At 50.7% G+C, this 8,206-nt stretch overlaps 1 long non-coding RNA gene across 1 annotated transcript in view; it reads right to left on the bottom strand.

The window, feature by feature from the left end:
* The window catches only part of LOC125945365 (uncharacterized), a 43,793-nt gene extending 35,815 nt beyond the window's left edge, over positions 1-7,978 (bottom strand). Inside the window, exon 1 of the long non-coding RNA XR_007466853.1 lies at positions 7,894-7,978. This is a non-coding gene — a long non-coding RNA (uncharacterized LOC125945365). The remainder of the gene's footprint in view (positions 1-7,893) is intronic.
* Between the last annotated feature and the right edge of the window lie 228 nt (positions 7,979-8,206).

Raw genomic sequence — 8,206 nt, 5'->3', positions numbered from 1 at the left:
CCGGAATAACCCTGCTGTCTCTGCGTTGGTGAATCGTCCACCATTATCCATCACGACAGTCCGTGGCAGGCCAGATCGTGAGAAAATGCCCCGGAGTACATTTGCTGTGATTTGCGCCGTCGCAGTCTTCAGAGTCACCGCCTCAATCAACGTAGTATCCGCATCGAAGTGAACAAAGATCATATGCCCTCATATAGAACCCGCGACATCTATGTGCAGACGGCACCAATGTCGGTTTGTTTTTGGCCAATTTGCCGGAACCTCTGCCGTGGGCATGAGAAAGCACTGCACACATCGTGACCAACTTCTTGCCAGCTTGCCAAAATCATTGTTTATTTATGGGTACCGGAAGATCGAGTGCGCGACTTTCTTCGTTGCAGTCATGCCAGGATGGGTGTCCTGCACCTCTTTAAAAACGAAGTCCTGTGCCGCTTTTGACAAAACCACGCGATGGCCCCAGCAGATAACTCCCTTACTCGAGGGTAATTCATGCATGCGTATAAAATACGGCTGGTACCGCTGTTCTTTCATGCCAAGACGCCTTAGCAAGCCTCGCAGGATCCAATCACTTGATGGAGCACATCTTCGTTGCTACTTTGGTCTGACATTTTCTACCGAGATGAAGCGAAATCACCCAAAGTCGGCAGTTGCAGTTATCTTCCCTTTTTTGGTATTCAATATCATGCTGATTAGCCGCTAACAGGAGAGTTGTATTCTTCCTATGCCGAATCCTACAATGAATCCTCGCAAGTGCCATTTGATAAATCGGTTTGTCTGGAGTTTACAAACCACTCAGAGGCATGTGATTGGTTAACAGGGTCAATCTAAGGCCGAAAAGATAATCCAGAATCCCGGTAATGCAAAAAATTTGCACTAGTACCTTTTTCTCTAGTCGCGATGTATTAATTTCGATCCGCCGGTGTCAATGTTCTTCAGCAAAACGCTATGGGATGATCTACACCATTCACACGAAGAGACAGAACTGTGCCTAGTCCCTCTGCATACGCGTCGCACTGCAGCAGGATGGGTTTCTGGAGAGTTAGTCGGTGAGACAGTTGGCCATAAACAGGGCGCGCTTAGTCTCATCAAATGCCGTCGCCTCAGCGGGACCTCAGCACCATCACGCTCCATTAGACAGTAGGCGTTACAACAGAGCCAAAGCCAAGGGCAAGTTCGGCAGAAATTTCGAGTAGTACGTGATCAGTCCTAAGAATCATTTCAGCTGGCTTACCGATGAAGTTGTCGGTGCGCCTAGAACTAGTCCGAAAATTTTCTTGCAGAGGGTGAAGGCCTCTTGTATTCATTTGGTGTCCCAAAATGACAATGTTTTCACGGACGTGACACTTCTTCCGGTTTAGCTCGATACCATTGTCCTGTAGTCAGTGGAACACTTGCTACAGGACCGTGTTGTCGTGTGATTTTTTTCTGCTACTATAATTCGTCCCTGTAAACTGTGGCCCCTGGTAGGCCTTCAAGCACAGCCTCCATGCGACGCTGAAACAGTGCGGGGCGCGAAGCAATACCGAGCCATAAACGGTTGCAGCAGAAAAGACATTTGTGCATATTCAGCTCACCTATCTTGGCTTCTTCATCAAAGGGAAGCTATTTGTATGTGTTGCGCAAGTCGAGCGTGCTAAATACTTGGCCTTCGGATAGCGCTACAAATATGGCGTCAATTTTTTGTAGAGTGTACTGCTCTACTTGTGTCACTGAACTAACCGTTCAAAATGTCCGCACAACCGGGTGTCCTTATTCTTCTCTACCGGAACTACTGCGTGGCACGTTCAGACATTATGACAAGTGAGCTCTCCATCTCCGACAAGTTGGTCGATTTCGGCAGATACTTGCGCTTTCATGGCAGGCTAGGTTCTCTAAGTTTTACAAAATCAGGGTTGAACACCTTCCTTTAAGTGCAGTTTCACTGGTGGTCCCTTGCAGCACCTGAGCTTCTCAAAAAGGTCTGGAAGTTCAGCTAGGCGTGTGCCTAACTGGGGTCCACGTTCATGATGTTTACGGATGATGGCGTTCCTCCCTCCAAAAGGGACATGCCTGCTTTGCGAAATGCCTCCATCGTATTTCTTCAGCAATGGAGACGCCTTTTACAGTCCACAACTACTAGCGAACTCCTCACCATCAGTGATCCAAAGCGCACCGTTATATCCAGCTTTGCGAAGACAATCCGGTGATCCCCTATCGACAATCACACGCAGCTTCCGAATCTCCCACATTAGGATGTGCCTAAATGGCTGCACAGTGTCTTTGTTGGAAGAGCTGTACGCGAAGAGGCCGTACAAAGTCTCTTCTGCGCTTCCAAATTCTGTTGCTTCGACAGCAAACGTACAGCCTCCCACATTCTCACTATATCGCGTGGGCGTCCATCACACGTCAGTTTGTCGCCTTAAAGTGGCGATAATCAGCGAGACCGGCAGAAGTACTCCCAAGTGCACTGAGCACTCTGCTGTGCAAGAGTCCTCTAATGCGATGTTCCCTTCAGGACGACGTACGACAATATTATAGTGTTCTCGCACGATATAGTTCAAAATGCAGGAGGCTGTACATTCCTGTCTTGCGGAAGCGTCGCCCCCCCCCCCCCCCCGCCTTTCCAAGCCCTTCAAATATTTCTTTTGCCACACTGGTGGCAGATGGAATTGCGATGTCTACACGATGCCATTCTGTGAGCCTCATTGCATTTCTTGCACAGAAGACTTAACCTTGGTGATCCGTAAGTCCTCCTCCAAGGTCACCCTTGCTTCTGCTGATGTACCATGTTGACGGCACCGCCCTCGGTGAGTGCGTAAGACCCACGCATCGCACGAGCTTCTCCATTGACTTTCTCTGAATCTAGGGCGAATTGTTCGGCTTCTTCCCGGGTCAACTTCTTACGGGCCAGTGAGCAACGGTGAGTGTCTTCGCACAGATCCCGCAAATGATGTGGTCGCATAACGTTGGGTCCAGTGCCGCCCCGAAGTCACAATTTTTGGCAACTCCTGCGAAGTGAGCGATGTAGTCCTGGACGCTTTCGTAGTCTTCCTGTCTGGGCATAAAGAATGAATAGTCGGCTGCTAGTTCGTTTGGCTTAGGGTTGTGACCTCCTACAGGCATTTCACAACGGATTCATGCGTCAGGGATTCGATGTGGACTGTCGACTGGCGCCCTTGCAAGACCCGCACAGCACCGTCCCTGAACGAGGAAACCAGCAGGACACGATGTTTTCCAGTGTCTGTAGTCTCGTTGCCTCCTAAATACGCTTCTAGCCGAACACGATACGTGCTACAGGAACTCACAGCATCGTCAAAAGCAGGAGATCAAGATGCCAATTTTCCAGTCTGAAAATTGAACATCGCCCATCGGAATTCCATCCTCGTCACCACTGTAACTACTGAAAGAAGCGTGCGCAGCAGTCACCCGATTATCGGTTACAAGAAACGTTATTGAAAGACTGTCGTTGTACTTATACGTGTGTTGTACTTATTCAAGTGCTCACCTCGTGTGCATCTGGCAATTTATAATACAAGCCTTCCTCCGCCGTATAGGTGTAGGCTGTTCGGGGCTTTCGAGCGCGGGTTAAGCATCGGAGTGGAATAAGCTACGTCGTTTACCCCAGATTTGGTGGTGATTCGGCGCAACCACTTGATCATTAACAAAGGGCTGGCAGGCTCTTATAGGCTTGGGTGCTTGTAGATTGGGTTTCGCAGGGTGAGTGTGGCTTTTCCGCTCGCGGAATAGCGACATTGTTAGTGGTACCATTCTCCATCTTGTCCTGCTCAGCAAAATAGGATCTAAAGTGAGTCTGTGGTTGGAATCCCAAGAGAATTCCTGCGGGCGACTGGTCTTCTCAAGTCGGCGTGGACCTGTAACTCAAAGTGTGAATTGGGCTCCAATTCACACTCTGAAACTGGTTGACCAGCGAACCTGTGGTATCACCTCCTTCGATAGACCAATGTGACTTAGCCATACAGTGGGTCCTGCCAAGCCTGAGCACCAGGCCGTTGTGCATATTGACGTTGCTGTACCTTTCGGCACTCATCGTGCTCACGCTGCTCTTCCGGAGTCCTCACTATGCGTGGCCTTGCCATAGCGCTATCACAACACAAATACAATTAGTTGCTAGGTGGGTTTTTACTTTACATACGAAAGTGTAGTGTCACTACCTGGTGCTTATGCTACAGTTACCGCTTCGTATGTTGCAGTTGCCGCTGCCGGGCAACTTTAGCTTACGCAGCCGTAATCTTTGCCGCAAAACGCTTGCGGCCAAGGCTATGCCCAACGGCGAGCTTTCTAGTTAATTTTTTCCCCCACGCGGCCGGCGCAACCCGTACCACGGCTACGCGGAGGCGGGGACCATCTGGTGGTGCTGCAAGGAATGCAGCGGCGCACGCGGCGCACGGTTTCAGCTGTGATTGGTTGAATTGTCTATCGACGGAAACGAAGCAATCCTGGGATGCTATTCAAATACAACTTCGCTGTAAAACTTGCCAAAACGACTTTTCAACGTGTCTTTCTGATTCTTCTTAAGCCCTCTACTATGGTGCGTAGTGCACGTGCCGCCAACCCGTTTGATTGGCGGTAGGACGAAGCAGTTACGTGACGAGTGCCATCTCCCCGGAATAACCTTGCGGTCTCTGCGATGGTGAATAGCCCACCATTATGCGACACGACCATTCGTGGCAGGCTAAATCGTGTGAATATGCTACTAAGTACATGTACCGTGATGGCCGCCTTCGCAGTCTTCAGACGCACCACCGCAATACATTTAGTCTCCGCATCGACGCAAACGAACATGATATGCGCTCCAATGGGACCCACAAAATCTGTGCGCATACGGTACCAACGTAGCTTTATTTTCGGCCATTTTGCCGGAACCTGTGCCGTGGGCATGGGCGAGCACTGCACACATTGTGAACAACATTCTGCCAGCTCCTCTAAATATTTGCCTGTACCTGGATAAGAGCACTGCACGGGCCGATCTTTTTTACGTTGGGCTGCCCGCTCGAGCCCGACCAAAAGATTTATGGCGAGACCCGGGCCCGGCCCGGGCCCAGAGATAATCTACGTTACCCGCCCGGCCCGGCCCGCCACTACTTTACCTTAGAACCGAGCCCGGCCCGAGCCCGGCTCGAAACCGGCCCGAGACCGAAAAAGATCACCGAGCGGCATTAAAAAATAAAATAATGGAGACAATGAAAGGAATTTATTCTTAACGGATAAATATATGTCATATGCAATTATGAACACCATTTGAGTAGTCTGAACGCAAACACCAGCACGCGAAGTAATACGAACGACCCTGCCGAGCAGTATCGCCCGCAGTTTCCAACGGCCCGACCTTGATGCAGCCCAATCCACTTCTATGGCAGCACCACCACAGTATTAGGGGCGAAGCTCCGTAGGGTCTGGCCTAGTCCGTCCGACGTCGTCCGTGCTCACATCGACTGCCACGCCATCTGTCTGTCATGAATGAAACGTTGCATGCAGCAGCTCAACGTCTATACACGAGATGTCGCTGCTGTGTATGGCGCATTTAAGACCACACAATCTCTTTCTGCCATGGACGAACGTAAGGCGTGGCATGCTGTGGCTCAGGGTCTACACAGACAGCAAGCTACTTCCCCGGCGAGGGCGTGGGAAGCATCGGCAAAGCGGCAAAAACGCCAAGCGGACCCGGATTTGAGGGCGCAGGAAGCGGCGGCTCGCCGGCAACGCCGACAGCAAGCTACCCCGGAGGCGAGAGCGAGGGAAGCGGCGGCAAAGCGGCAATGCCGACATGCTTCTCTCTTACGGTGCATCTCTTACGACTACAAGCAACCCACGACCACGAGGGGAACGTGCATAGACCTCGTCTTTGCAAACTTTAGGGTGTATCCGCTAGAAGGACCGCTGGCTCTGCATTTCACCGACCATAAAGCAGTAATAATGAAATCAAAACGCAACCCGGAACTCAACACAATATACGCGTTATGAGCAATAAAACACATTGTATCTATTGGACACCGCGTTGTCCCGCATTTACATGGGCGAGTGGGGCAATGTCACGGGCGATTTTACGGTATAACAATCCCCAGTGCTTCGCCCCACTTATCATGATTCCCTTCGTGGATATGCGGTGATTTATTTTTCCACGTGAGCGCCTATCTGAAAAGCATGCGCCACCCCAGCCGCTCATCCCACTCAACCGTATTCTAGTACACCATAGCCGAAGCACAGCCACGAGTGGTCGTGAGAGCAGCGCATGGATGGAGTAAATGGAGAAAAAAAGCTTCTCGTTCATCCATGGTGCAGCACTAATGCGCTGCTGCTAGGCGGCCAGTTGAGAACATGCGTCCAGTCATTGATGGACGCAGTGCAAGAATTCAGCCACGTGACGAATTATCTTATCTTACCACTCATCGTTTAACCAACTCGCCTTTGAAGAATCAGTAAGTCGCGAACGCGCTTGCACCGCGCTGAAAGCATTAATTACATTTATTTAGGTAAGGCATACAATGGCATCCTTTAGTTTGAGGCACCTTCGGTCTTTCTGGACTTCTAAATTCTCTTCAAATAGCGCAAAATACGAAGGAAGAAGAAAAGGCAAGTACACAGGAGTAGCACTGCTAGCTTCCAGCTGCGCCAGGGCAACAGGTTTTTCAGAGTCGAGACGCGCGAGGATAACTCGCTGCACGTTACATGCACACCACCAGAAAGTCCGAGCCCTGCACGGGCCCGCCTCAAAATACCCGAGACCGGCCCGGGCCCGGGTGAAAACGCACATTCCGTGCCCGAGCCCGGCCCGAGCCCGTGGGCCTGGCCTGGGCTTTCGGGGAAGCCCGAGCCCGTGCAGTGCTCTACCCTGAATAGCAGAAGATCGAGTGCGTCAGTTTCTTCATTGTATACTCATACCAGGATGCGTGTCAAAGCTGTTCTTTCAAAGCAAATACCTGTGCTGCTTCGGGCCAAACCACGCGATGGTCCCATTAAGTTACTCTCTTACTCAAGGAAATCCAAAATAAAAAAATGTGGCTTACTAATGGAGTAGCACACGAGGAATAAGGATTATAAACAGGGATAAGGTGCCTCAGAAAGGCTGGTCAACGTTTAGATACGAGGACCTATCTTCGTCAAAGGCGGCCTCGTCATCCTCGGCGGGTTAGTTTTAAAGGGTTAGTGGAGTGACGTCAGCGTCGATGTCGGCTGTGGCTGACTGTAAAGGGAGGGACTGAAAAGAAAATGAGCGCTGGCGCCTGACTGGCTAGGCGTGGATTCTACGACGAGGGGACAAGAGCGGGGGAGCGAGAAAGCGGCAAAAAAATTTAAAAAAGAAAAAAGAGAAGAAAAACGTAAGAGGGGTTTGGGGGAGCGAGAGGCGAGTGAGCGTTCCGAGGTGTCGTGGGCGGCGTGCGTTTCAGGTCCCTGAAGAGCCGGTCAGTGTGCAAGTAACAATACGAGTTGAAAGCATGACTTGAGTAGCGTAGCATCAAGGCATCGGGTAATTTTGTGGTTGACAGGGAACAGCTTGGTCCGTCAAGGGACGTTAGCCTCAGTAGTTCGCCGTAGGCATCGTCGCGGCGGTATACAGAATTGGCGAGACCCTGTGTGGCCAAGGCGCTGAAAAAGGTATCCTGGCGTCTGGGATTTTGGACTGTCTCGGTGTGGATGTTTTGTGGAGAACGAAAAAGAAACCTGGCACAGGAGGGTCACAGTGGAGAAAAAAATATAATTAGAAGTATAAACATGGGGAGGGGGGGGGGAGACAGGTGTACCTGGAAAAGCGCTCGTATGGTTAAGGATAATTCATGCCTGCGTATAAAATGTGGTTCGTACCGCTGTTGTTCTATGCCAAGGCGGCTTAGCCAGCCGCGCAGGATGCAAGTCATCACTCAATGGAGCACGTCGGCATTGCTGTTTTGGTCTCACCTTTCTTGAGCGACGTTCTGACATTTTGAAGCCCGCCCCACCTCGTTCAATCGTCCACTATGCTGCTGCATCGTCCCTCATATCGAGTACTTTCACACGCGGCGACTTATCGAGCCCGAGTTAGTGTCAAAGCGTCGCAATGTCCTGCTCGCACTTAACGTACTGTGTCGTGATGTCTCGACAAAGTAGATATCAAGCCAGAACTGGCTGTAGAAAAGCCATTATAATGAAGTACTTTGCCCCTGTTCCACGTGACAGTACTTTTTCTGGGGTTTAGCGGTACCTGAACTTCAATAAAGAAAAACAACAGAAA

Source organism: Dermacentor silvarum, chromosome 5, assembly GCF_013339745.2.
Source record: "Dermacentor silvarum isolate Dsil-2018 chromosome 5, BIME_Dsil_1.4, whole genome shotgun sequence".
Classification (NCBI taxonomy): domain Eukaryota; kingdom Metazoa; phylum Arthropoda; class Arachnida; order Ixodida; family Ixodidae; genus Dermacentor; species Dermacentor silvarum.
Note: the sequence above shows the minus strand (reverse complement) of the source record. Positions and strands in the feature narration are given on the sequence as shown.